The following is a 14,018-nucleotide window of genomic DNA, read 5'->3' as shown; positions in this document are numbered from 1 at the left end:
AGCTAAAGTAATTAAAAGAGTGAGATACTGGCATAAAGATATATCTATAGATCAATGGAGTACAATTGAGAATCTAGAGAGAAAACTGTATGTCCAGATGGATTAAAGACTTAAACATAAGACCTAACACCATAAAAACCCTAGAAGAAAACCTAGACAAAACTATTCAGGACATAGGCAAGGACTTCATGACTAAAACACCAAAAGCATTGGCAACAAAAGCCAAAATAGACAAACGGGACCTAATTAAACTCCAGAGCTTCTGTACAGCAAAATAAACAATCATTAGAGTGAACCAGCAACTAACAGAATGGGAAAAAAATTTTGCAATTTACCCATCTGACAAAGGGCTAATATCTAGAATCTACAAAGAACTAAAACAGATTTACAAGAAAAAAAAACAAACAAACCCATTCAAAAGTGGGAGAAGGATATGAACAGACACTTTTCAAAAGAAGACATATATGAGACCCAAAAACATAGGAAAAAATGCTCATCATCACTGGTCATTAGAGAAATGCAAATCAAAACCATATTGAGATACCACCTCATGCCAGTTAGAATAGTGATCATTAAAAAATCCGGAGGTAACAGATGCTGGAGAGGATGTGGAAAAATAGGAACACTTTTACACTGTTGGTGGAGTGTAAACCAGTTCACCCATTGTGGAAGACAGTGTGGCTCTTCCTCAAGAACCTAGAAATAGAAATTGCATTTGACCCAGCAATTTCATTACTGGGTATATACACAAAGGATTATAAATCATTCTATTATAAAGACACATGCACACATATGTTCATAGTGGCACTGTTTACAATAGGAAAGACCTGGAACCAATCCAAATGCTCATCAACAATAGACTGGACAAGGAAAATGTGGCACATATACACCATGGAATACTATGCAGCCATAAAAAATGATAAGTCTGTGTCCTTTGTAGGGACATGGATGAATCTGGAAACCATCATTCTCAGCAAACTGACACAAGAACAGAAAATCAAACATCACATGTTCTCACTCATAGGTGGGTGTTGAACAACGAGAACACATGGACACAGGGAGGGGAGTATCACACACTGGGGTCTTTTGGGGGGCCAAGGGAGGGACAGCAGGGTGGTGGGGAGGTCGGGGAGGGATAACATGGGGAGAAATGCCAGATGTAGGTGACGGGGTGCTGGAGGCAGCAAACCACATTGCCATGTGTGTACCTATGCAACAATCCGGCATGATCTGCACATGTACCCCAGAACCTAAAGTACAATAAAAAAATATAAAAAATAAAAAAAATTTTTTTTTAAATACTCTATGTCTATGGTCAATTTATTTTGAAAAAGGCACCAAGACCATTAAGTGAAAGGAGAATAGCCTTTCCAACTAATTATGTTGGGACAACTGGTTAGCCAAATGCAAAATAGCAATTATTTTTTTTTTTTGAGACAGTCTCACTCTGTTTCCCCAGGCTGCAGTAGAGTAGCACGATCTTGGCTCACTGCAACCTCTGCCTCCTAAGTTCAAGTTATTCTCCTGCCTCAGTAACCTAAGTAGCTAGAATTACAGGCATGTGCCACCACACATGGCTAATTTTTGTATTTAGTACAGATGGGTTTTCACCATGTTGACTGGGCTGGTCTCAAACACCTGACCTCAAGTAATCTGCCTGTCTTGGCCTCCCAAGGTGCTGGGATTACAGGCGTGAGCCACCATGCCAGCCTAAAATAAAATAATGAATTTGGATCCCTAGATTACATCCTATCTAAAAAGTATTTCAAAATTGATAAAAACATACAGTACATCATTCTCAGCAAACTGACACAAGAACAGAAAATCAAACACCGCATGTTTTCACTCATAGGCAGGTGTTGAACAATGAGATCACATGGACACAGGGAGGGGAGCATCACACATTGGGGTCTGTGGGGGGGAACTAGAGGAGGAACAGCAGGGGGTGGGGAGTTGGGGAGGGATAACATGGGGAGAAATGCCAGATATAGGTGATGGAGAGAAAGGCAGCAAACCACATTGCCATGTATGTACCTATGCAACAATCTTGCATGTTCTTCACATGTACCCCAAAACCTAAAATGCAATAAAATATACATTTTTTTAAAAAAGAGTTAAACCATAAAATTCATAGAAGGAAAATAGGTGCAAATCTTCATGATCTTTAAGGCAATGGTTTCTTAAATATGACAGCAAAAGCAGGAGCAAAAAAATACATAAATTAGATTTCACCAAAATTAAAATCATTTTTGAATCAAAGTACCCTATCAGGAATGTAAGAAAACAACCTCAAAATGGGAAGGAATATTTGCTGATCAAAAAAAGTAAAGCTCTTTCCAGGATATATAAGGAAGTCTTATAACTCAACAACAAAAATGAAGTAACCCTAGTGAAAAAATATAAAGAACAAAAGACTTGCATAGATGTTTATTCAGAGAAGATATACAAATGATGAAGAAGCATTCAAAACCCCAATGAGATATTGCTTAATACTCTCTAAGATGACTAAAATTTAAAATAATAATAACATAAAAATGGCATGGCAACAAGTATGAGAATACATTTTAATCCAAGTCTATTGTTCTTGGGGATATGAAAGGTTGTGGATGCTGTGGAAAATTGTTTGATAGTTACTTTAAAAATTCAATATAGTCCTAATCATAAGCTATAAACCTTAAAAGTTAAACATAACTGTATATATATGAGCAACATATATATAAGCAATATATAGGCAATATATATATATATAAGCTATATATATATGACCCAGCAATTCTAATCCAGAGAACTAAAAGTGTATGTTTTCACAAAAATTTGTATATAAATGTTTATAGTAGCATTACTCAAAATAGCCAAAAAGTGAAAACAACCTATATGTTCATCAATTTATAAATGAATAATTAAAGGGTGGTATATCCATGCAATGAAATAGTAGTCAGCCTTAAAAGAACAAAGTACTGATGTCTGTCATGAAATAGATAAGAAAAAAAGCCAGACACAAAAGCTACATATTTTATGATTCGATTTATATGAAATGTGAGTGGATTATAGCTCAAGGGTCACTGACTCTTGCCATTTTACTGGGATAGAGTAAATTTTCTTAAATATTTATTTATTTGCTATATGCCCTATGGGCAATTTTTAGAAATCTTAATGCTGCTATATTACAATTTATACCAATTATGTTTTTTTCCTATGGTAACTAGATCAGCAGAGCTCCTCAAGCCACCATACCAAAAGTGGATCAATTTACATATATTTATATATTCTATTTAAAATTCAGATTAACGATTTATTAAATAATTTAATCCCTGCTGTTTTCACATACTCTAACTTGCTTTGATTCATAGATAAATTGATATAACCAACTAACTTGCATATCCTCACACATCATAATATAAAACATTTCCTCACATATCATAATATAAAACATGTTCTTTACTGGAGAAAATAGAACATTAATATTTGTGTTTGTACAAAGAAGATAATATGGCCAGGTAAATCTTAAAATACAGCCAAAATTACTTTACATGGCGACGATAACAGTTGAAGCAGTCATCACCTACAAAGCGTTATGTTGTATTTGCAAATGACTAAAATTTCTCATGGGTAAAATAAGACTACATTTTCATTCTTCAAATTTATTTCATAAAAGGAAAGTATGAGAATATGTATAAGATTCCTCATATATGTAGGTTTCATTTTTCATATTTATTTTTATTATGTCACAAATAATCTGATGCCCTTTGACTATTTTGTGAGTGTGACCAGAAGGAAACTAAAAAGCTGTCATGTAACATTTTCTATATAATGTAGAGAAGAGTAGTTATTTAAAGTTCTGTTTTACTAATCATAGATCATAATGGAGTTTCTTGCAGATATCTGGAAGATGTGTGGGAAAAACAGCAATAAAAACATGTTTTCTGATCTTCACTCTAGCTTTTCCTGCATAACATATACCTGTGCTTGACTACACTGAGTTCTACAATCTGAACATATTAAAACATTCAATAGAACTACAATTTTCCTTTTCCTGATTTTTATTTGGTCATCTTATACTACACTGTGAATAATATATCTGATGTCAGTGAGCTAAATAAATTCAATACTTCTGGTCATGATATCAGGTTCTCTAAGAGCTGACTCATGGTAAAATTTCACTTGCTGGTCAGGCATGGTGGCTCATGCCTGTAATCCCAGCACTTGCTCTAAGAGGCTGAGGCGGGCAGATCACCTGAGATCAGGAGTTCGAGGCCAGCCTGGCCAAAATGGTGAAACCCCGTCTCTACTAAAAATACAAAAATTAGCCAGGCATGGTGGTGAGTGCCTGTAATCCCAGCTACTCAGGAGGTTGAGGCAGGAGAATTGCTCGAACCCAGGAGATGGAGGTTGCAGTGAGCTGATTTCAAGATCTTGCACCACTGCACTCCAGCCTGGGTGACAGAGTGAGACTTCGTCTCAAAAAGAAAAAGAAAAAAATTACTTTCTGGGCTAAAAATATGAGCAAATATGACAAATGTCACTCCAGGCTGATGTTCAACGCTTCAGCCCAGCTGTTCCACTACTGCAGCAATTGTGAAGCATATGTTGAGGGGGTGTCTCCATTAGAATATGTCTCTATATGACTGCAATGAGCAAAAGGCCCTGGCAAGTCACACCAGATAAATACTATAAATGAAGAAACGATTTTTTGTAGGTTTAAATAACTGAGACTTTGAGATCACCTGTGATATGGTTTGGGCCTGTGTTGCTGCCCAAATCTCATGTCTAATTGTAGTATCCAATATTGGAGATGGGACCTGGTGGGAGGTGATTGGATCATGGAGGTGGGTTTCCCCTTTGGTGTTGCTTTTGTGATAGTGAGTGAGAGATCATGATATGTGGTTCTTTAAAAGTGCATGGTACCTACCCTATCTCTCTCTTCTTCCTTCTCTGGCCATGTGAAGAAGTGCCTGCTTCCTCTTTGCCTTTAACCATTTCTTGTAAGTTTCCTGAGACCTCCCCAGCCATGCTTCTTGTACAGCCTGAAGAACTGTGAGCCAACTAAATCTCTTTTCTTTATAAATTATTCCATCTCAGGTAGTTCTTTATAGCAGTATGAGAATGGACAATTTGTTGATGTAGCAAACCTTAACTTATTTACATATTTTGACTAGTCAAGTTGAGATTCATATGTAAGTAAAACTGATTGCTGCTACCATATACAGAGAAAGACAGAGAGAGAGATGCACAATAAAGGAATCATATATAAAATATATATAATATTAAATTATATATAGATATATATGTAATATACTATGTATATAATTATATATAATATATAACAATTATTTAACTATAATTATATGTGAACACAAATATATATATTTTTATATTTGTCTTCTTTTTTGAGTTGAATCTTACCACTTCTCAGTTTCCAGGTCAGATATCATTTTTTTGCACAGATAATTATGACCACCTTCAATCTAGGCTAGGTGTTCTTTTTTTTTTATGCATATATACCTGTATGCCACTCTACCATTTGTACCTTGTGTATTATATTTGCTTACTTATATTTCACACACCATGTCCTCAGAACTTTAGCTAAATGAGGATCATAGCTTTGTCTGTATTTTGAAAATAGCAGAACCGCTAGTACATAGAAGGCTTTCAATACATGTTTCTAAACTGAAAATAAAGTTTATGTTAAAAGTGTTGGATAATTGATGCAATTATCAATAGTAGGCATTAGTTCCATTAATTATTTCCAAAATCTAACATAAAATATAGCTTTAGAAAATATTATTCCTTTAAAACACATACCTTTATCTGATTTCCTCTACAAATTCTACTTTTTTGTTATGCATAATTCAGTTTGAGCTTGTATAAAAAAAAGCTTTGAGAGAAACCCAAGTGACATTATGTAGATACTTCCTGAAAGAATTTAAACCTAAATAATAATCATCCTTTTTCTGAAGAATTTTAAGGCAGTGACTTAACATAATTTAAACTTTGTTTCTAAGATTTGGTAGTAGTTACACTGTGAAGAAGGATGTCATATGATACTTCACTATTATGGCATATGGTCTGATTAAGGTGCTAAATAATATATATGTAAGTGTACAGTAAAGTCAACACTTTGTACTGCACGGTGCTTCTAGACAGCAGACAGTAATTGGGGAAAATGTCTGTGTGGGTTTAATATTAATTGCTTAGTCAACTTCTCTCAAAAGTAGTTCACAAGTTCCCACTGAAAGATTACTGTCGATATTCACCCCTAGGAGAACTATCCTCATATGTCCTACTTCAGTTTTGAAGAGGAAGAGAATCTTGTTAATGAAGATTACATTTTCAACCATGTGGCAATTAAACAACCTGACTGAAAAACAGTAATTACTTTGGGTGATTTACTAGGGATATGTTTTGAAATTTTTCAAGCAGGGGCAGGGTGGGAAGCACGGGGAGAGGGTTTAATTTTATGCTCAAGTGAGTATATGACACTAAAATATCTAGATAAAAGTGAAAAATTCAGTAAGTCAACCATGTCTGCTTTCAGCTGACAGGAATGATGCTCAATATGCAGTTTTATTTCTCAACAAAATTATAAATTTAAATTGAAAAACTATAACTTCATTATGAATGATTTCATGTATAATTTTCTCAGATTATTATATAGAATCGTTGACTATTATAGCAGAAAGAAACCTTAAAAGAGTTTCTGGAATTCCCCTTTCCATTTTTTCGACTCCAATTCTTTACTTATTATTTTATATAAGCCTTTAAAATAATTGTTCCTGCTATGCATTTCCATATTATCTTTCATTTTAAAATTCATTGTTATAGCTCCAGTGACATTTAAAAAACTTAGTCATTTATTTGTTGATTCAAAAATATGTATTAAGGACTTACTGAGTGCCAGTTTTTGTTATTGTTTAATTGTGATTGCTTATTTCATTGTATTTCCAACTAGGTTATAAGATATAATAGAACAGTGAGTGTTTTTTTGTTTGTTTAACACAGACAGCCCACATGAGTTAGATTTGATTAGCTGTGTATTCGTTTGCTGTGAATGCCATAACAAAAGTACCAAAGACTGAGTGGCTGAAACAACAGAGATTTGTTTTCTCACAATTTCATAGGAAGTCTGACATCAATGAGTTGGTAGGGTAGTTTCTTTGGAGACCTCTTTCTTTGGCTTCTTAACATTCATTTCCTTCTTGTGTCCTCACATGGTCTTTTCTTTGTACATGTCAGAGTCCTCTTACTATAAATACATCAGTCACATTTGATTAAAATTCATCCTAATAACGTCATTTTAACTCATTTACATCATCAAAGAGCCTGTCTTCAAATATCAAATGTTGAAGGTTAGGACTTCAACATACAAATTTTGAGGGGACACAATTTAGCTCATAAAAAGATATATAAAAGGGAAATACACAAGAAACTAAAGCATGGACTACAAATGTTAGGGATTAACTTTTCTCTGACATAAAAGAAAATTAGAGGTAGAGAGTGAAGGAAAGATATCATTATTCACTTTCTCCTGGTACACTTGTCCACCAAATTTAGAGTCTCTCCCTCCTCCATCAAGATGGTTGCCAGTGCATAAGTTCTCATATTGACATTATGGTAAGAAAGAAAAAGAAACTCCAAAATGAAAAGAACAGATGGTAACTAAATATTCTCCATTGCAACAACTTCCACTCGTGCCATGTTAGTTAGAAATGTGCCACATGACCCAGACAACCTCCTTTGTGATGCTGATTGAAATATATATTTAAAAAACTGTGCTTGTCAGTATCCTAAAATATATAAGGATTTTATTAGTGGTAATTGCGAAAGAATGAGTATTTAGTAGGTATTAGGAATCTGTTTAATACATGTTTGTGTGTGTACTCAAGAAAATTTATTATATGAATGACAAGAATGAATGAATAATGTATGTCCTGTCCAGTAGTTTGTGTGGTTGTTGTCATTGAATAGTGCAGTTTAAAAAGTTGGAAAAAATATGTTTTTAGTATCCACTAGAGTTCATCTACAGAATCCAAAAGCTATAAGGGTGAAATTTAAGAAAAAGTCATAGATCTAGTACATTCCCTTCATTTTATGGATTGAAAATAAACATTGTCTCATTCGAATCTCACAACAACACTTTAATAAAAGTAAAGCTGGTATTCTAGATGATAATGAAATGGATGTCCAGAGTTTTATATGGCTTACCCAAAGTCAATGTTATCTAGAGTAGAAATTAGCAGATCTCTTGGCTTAGATATTGTTTTACAATATTAGAACAGCTAAATCAAATACAGAGGTAAAACATGTGAATTATAATCTGTTTTTTAAATTTTTCAATCTTAACAAATATGAACAGTTTACTATGTTTAGTTACATATTAACTTATATTTTGCCTTTACTTAAAATGTGGTACTAACACTCCCTTCAGAGACTCACAATGTTAATACAGTGGTTCTCAGTGCTGTTCACAGATAAACAATATTAGTATTACCTAGGAACGTGTCAAAATAAAAATTCTCAGGCCCTCCCAATCCTCCTGAATCAGAACCTCTGTTGGCAAAACCGAAAGTATGTGAATTAACAAATCCTCCAAGGGATGTGGATTCCCATGTATGCCAAAGTTTGAGAATCCCACTTTTAATAGAAAAATGATTATTGCTATGATTATTGCCTTTTTCTCTACCTCTCCAAATCTTAACCAATTTTTAAGTACAAAAGTATATGATACATTCTGCAAGAAAACTGCTGGAAATATTTCAGGAGACACCAAGAATTTTTTACTTTGAAATCTAGATGTCAATTATCATTAGCACCCAAGTAACAATAAAAACAGCCCCAAGAAATCAGGATACCTGGGACTAAATCCCTGTGCAAATATGACTCGGCTTTGTAGTTCCTAAACTAAGTTCTATCTTTAGTATAAATTGCTCCTTCCTTTTTCAGATCTTCCTTGTGTTCTGCTGTAACTATCCTTTTCTAACTGCTATGGTGTACCCCTATTCTACTTTTCAGGTCAAAAATTGAATATTTATGAGATCTGCTTATTCCTCAATATCATGTTATAATCTTGAAAGATGCTGACTCCTATCTCTACCCAGTGTCATATAAAACAGAGTCGAGCCATTCCATTGGTCAGATTTCTCTGTTTCATAGGGTTTTTTTTTTTCTAATTCATTCTAGTGTGTGAAAGTCCTGGGTATAAAAATGCTTTAAAAATCCTCTCTCAATTAGCCGGGCAACATGGTGGGTGCCTGTAATCCCAGCTACTCAGGAGACTAAGGCGGGAGAATCGCTTGAACGCAGGAGGTGGAGGCTACAATGAACCGAGATAGTTCCATTGCACTCCAGCTTGGGCAACAGAGAGAGACTCTATCGCAAAAAAAAAAAAAAAAAAAAAAAAAAAAAAAAAAAAAAAGTTCTCTCTCTCTTTCTGTCTCTGTCGCTCTCAAAACTCTTAAGAATGAGGAGGGATAAGAAAAAGAAACAGAGAGAGAACAAATCTGCCTTAAAGCAGGCTGAATTTCAATCAGCGTAAGGATTAATTTGTTTATAAGAATGTGAAAGTTATTTGCAAATATGTTAGTAAGGTTCCAACTTGCACTTTGTGGTAGACAAGAAATAATTCACTGCCTAAATGCTTTCATGATTCTGATAAAAAGTATTTTTTGTAAAATAGGGTAAGAAAGACTTGTGAGAAAATATAACATACAAACGATCTACACATATTTATGAAATCCAAGCACATAGTATCCTACTCATAGGCAACAACAACTGCATTAAATAGATAAGAAGAAATCAATTGAAGCAAATGTATTTTTAGTTGAAAATTGAATTGCAAACATGACCTACATTTGTACTTTAATATAGATGTTCTATAATGTAAGTATGATCATATTACATTTTTTAACCTTGCTTTATTTTTCTTCTTAGCAGTTGAAATATTTATACTGTGTAGTTTGTTTTTTGGTCTGTTTGGCTTTTATTTTCTAATTTTATTACATTTTTATGGGTACATATTATATGTATATGTTTATGGGGCACATGAGATATTTTGATAGAGGCATGCAATGTGAAATAAGCACACCATGGAGAATGGGGCATCCATCCACTCAAGCATCTATCCTTTGTATTACATAAACTCCAATTACAATTTTAGTTATTTTTTAAAAAGTACGTTAAGTTTTTCATTGATGATGGTCACCCTGTTGTGCTATCAAATTGTAGGTCTTATTTATTCTACTTTTTGTACCCAATAACCATCCCCACCTCCCCACCACAACCCCCTACTAACCTTCCCAGCCTCTGATAGCCATCTTTCTACTGTCTACATTCATGAGTTCAGTTCTTCTGATTTTTGGATCCAATAAATAAGTGAGACCATACAATGTTTGTCTTTCTGTGCCTGGCTGATTTTGCTTAATATAATGATCTCCAGTTTCATTCATGTTGTTGCAAATGACAAGATATCATTCTTTTTTGTGGCTGAATAGTACTCCATTGTGGATATGTATCACATTTCTTTTATCTGTTCATCTGTTGATGGACATTTAGATTGTTTCCAGATCTTAGCTATTTGTATATTATCTGTTTGTCTGCTAAGTTATAAGGTATATGAGTGCAATGGATAGTTTTTCTCCAATGCTTTATCCTCAACACCCAGAAAAATGTCTACATCATAGTTAGCATTCAATAAATATATGCTGCATGAATGAAAGAAGGAAAGATGGTTGTTCTTGGAAATTAAAGTGCAATTCAATTTTTAAAAACTTAATATACTGTCTGATAGTTTTTTTCTATTATAAAAACACTGATCTGATACAAGTGATAATTGAACCACAATAATCTGCTTATGACAAAGTGACAAACCACAAGATAGATAGTGAATCATCATGAATGAATACCAATATACCTGCCTCTGAACCAGCCTTTCTGGTGGTTTTCAAATAGCATTACAATCTAGAATAAATAGGCTAACTTAATGAAGTAACATTGAATGTATAATGTCACCTTCTGGTTTTATAAAGCAACAACAAAAATTGAAATATATTTTTTAATCACCTAGTATGGATTATAGGACAAAATATAAGTTTTAAATGTGATTGTGGCTTTTTCTAAGGGCTTTTTGAACAAGTAAATCCTTGAGAAGTTGACCAACAGCATGAAACCAAAGTTTAATACTCAATGGTACAATTGACCCTTGAACAATGCAGGGGTTAGGGATGGCGACCCCTCACACAGTTAAAAATTTATGTATAGCTTTGACTCCCCCAAAACCTACTTGTGTTTTCTTATTTATATAAGCAGAAACCTAGAGAACAGGTATGGGAATGGATATTAAGGGTGTGGGATAATGGTAGAAGAAACATAAAGTGGAATCAGGTTGAATTTATTGATATGGGCCCACTAAGCAGAGATTCTTTATTTAATGATACCGCTGGAGGAGTTAAAAAAAGGTTCTAATAGTTTATTTGCTTGATAAGCTAAACATGGATCAAAAGATGTCTCACTGTCGGTGAGCTAAAGATGCCTGATCACTCTTGGTTTAATGTAGAGGAAGGGATCCAAAGACTTAGGGAGACTGGAATACTAGAGTGGATTTGTCACTTTGGACCTACATATCCCAAATGGGAGGGCCCAGGAGACATACTCTTCACCAGTATCTTGCAAAATAGATTTGTGAAGGGAGCACCTGCATCCTTGATGCATTCTGTGGTTTCTTTTCTCTGTATGTCACATCTTACAGTGAAAACCAGTCACTGAATTTGAAAACGTAAATGTGATGGGACTAATTGAATCCCAAGGTGATGTGGTTTAGCACTGTGTCCCCACCCAAATCTCATCTTATAACTCCCATGATTCCCATGTGTTGTGGGAGGGACCTGGTGGGAGGTGACTGAATCATGGGGGTGGGTCCTTCCTGTGCTGTTTTTGTGATAATGAATGGGTCTCACAAGAGTTCATGGTTTTAAAAATGGGAGTTTCTCTTCATATGCTGTCTTTTTGCCTGCTGCCATTCACATAAGATGTGACTTGCTCCTCCTTGCCTTCTGCCATGATTGGGAGGCCTCCTTAGTCATGTGGAACTGTGGAACCTTTTTCCTGTATAAATTACCCTGTATTGGGTATGTCTATATCAGCAGCATGACAACAGACTAGTACATAAGGTGACAGGGGCCAAGTGGCATCTCTCAATCATCAAAGGCAAGGTAGACATAGCTACCCTAATGGACAATAGAGACAAAGCCGCAATCAGAATAGTTGACTTGTGTAGAGTTCTGGCATTGGCTAATTGATCATGGTGTTCCTAGAAGTGAAATCGACAGGAATCCTACTACATTCTTACTTAAGTTGTATAAGCAGAAAATTTTCAGGTCAAGTGACAAAAATACTAATTCCAATTATAAAAATAGAGAATTGCTGCTCTTCAATGAATTTCTAGATTTGAGTGAGTTTACAGACTTAGAATCCCTTTAATGAAGGGGGTGCTAGACCCCTTGAGGAAGGACCTCACTATACTACCTAAAATTTATAATGTTAATCTTTCTTCCTTCCTTCCCCAAGGAGACCTCCAGGGCTTTACCAGGGTAACTGTGCACTGGAAAAAGGGGAATAATCAGATTTTTTTGAGACTACTGGACACTGGTTCTGAGCTGACATTGATTACAGGAGACCCAAAATGTCACTGTGGTCATCCAGTTAGAGTAGGGGCTTATGGAGGTGAGAAAATTAATAGATTTTTTAGCTCAGTTCCAACTTACAGTGGGTCCAGTGGGTCCCCAGATTCACGCTATGGTCAATTGCCCATAGCCAGAATGCATAACTGGAAAAGACATACTTAGCAGTTATCAGAATCCCCACATTGGCTCCTTGACCAGTAGGGTGAGGGCTATAATGGTGGGAATGGCCAAATGTAAGCCATTAGAGCTGCCCCTACCTAGAAAACTAGTTTATCAAAAACAATATCACATCCCTGGAGTGATTACAGATATTAATGCCACCATTAAGGACTTGAAAGATGCAGGGGTGGTGATTCCCAACACAACTCCATTCAACTCTCCTATTTGGCCTGTGCAGAAGACTAATAGATTTTGGAGAATGACAGTGGATTACTGTAAGCTTAACCAAGTGGTGACTCCAATTGCAGCTGCTGTACCAGATTTGGTTGTATTGCTTGAGCAAATTCACACATCTCCTGGTACCTGGTATGCAGTCATTGATTTGGCAAATGCCTTTTTCTCCATTCCTGTCTATAAGGCCCAGAAGAAGCAACTTGACTTCAGCTGTCAATGCCAGCAACAGACCTTCTCTTTCCAACCTCAGAAGTATATCAACTCTCCAGCTTTGTGTCATAATATTGTTTGCAGAGATCTTGATTATTTTCTCCTTCCACAAGATATCACACTGGTCTGTTACATTGATGACATTATGCTGAATTGACTCAGTGAGCAAGAAGTAACAGCCATACTGGATTTACTGGTAAGCCGTTTGTGTGCCAGGGGATGGGAAATAAATCTAGTTAAAATTCAGTGACAGTTCACCTCAGTGAAATTTCCAGGGGTCCAATGATGTGGGGCCTGTTGAGATATTCCTTCTCAGGTAAATGATAACTTGTTGCATTTGCCCCCTTCTTCAACCAAGAGAGAGGCACAATAGGGCCTATTTGAATTTTGGAGGCAATGCATTTCTCATTTGGCTGTCTTATTCCAGCCCATTTTTCAAGTGACCTGAAAGGCTGACAGTTTTGAGTGGTGTTCAGAACAGGAGAATGCTCTGCAACAGGTCCAGACTGCTGTGAAAGTTCTTCTGACATTTGGGCCATATGACCCAGCAGATACAATAGTGCTTGAGGTGTCAGTGACAGATAGGAATGTTGTTTGGAGCCTTTGGAATGCCCCCATGGGTGAATCACAGCAGAGGCCTCTAGGATTTGGAGCAAGGCCCTATCATCTTCTGCAGGTAACTACTCTATTTTTGACAGACAGCTCTTGGCCTGTTGCTGGGCCTTGGTAGAAACTGAACTT

General features: G+C 35.6%; 1 long non-coding RNA gene across 1 annotated transcript in view; it reads left to right on the top strand.

The window, feature by feature from the left end:
• The window catches only part of LOC135278046 (uncharacterized), a 96,419-nt gene that overhangs the window by 14,508 nt on the left and 67,893 nt on the right, over positions 1 to 14,018 (top strand). The gene's annotated exons all lie outside the window — the stretch shown is intronic.

The sequence above is a fragment of the Aotus nancymaae genome, unplaced genomic scaffold (assembly GCF_030222135.1).
Source record: "Aotus nancymaae isolate 86718 unplaced genomic scaffold, 86718_ANA_hifiasm-v0.15.2.pri h1tg000004l, whole genome shotgun sequence".
In the NCBI taxonomy this organism is placed as follows: Eukaryota; Metazoa; Chordata; class Mammalia; order Primates; family Aotidae; genus Aotus; species Aotus nancymaae.
This window is presented reverse-complemented; position numbering and strand designations above follow the sequence as displayed.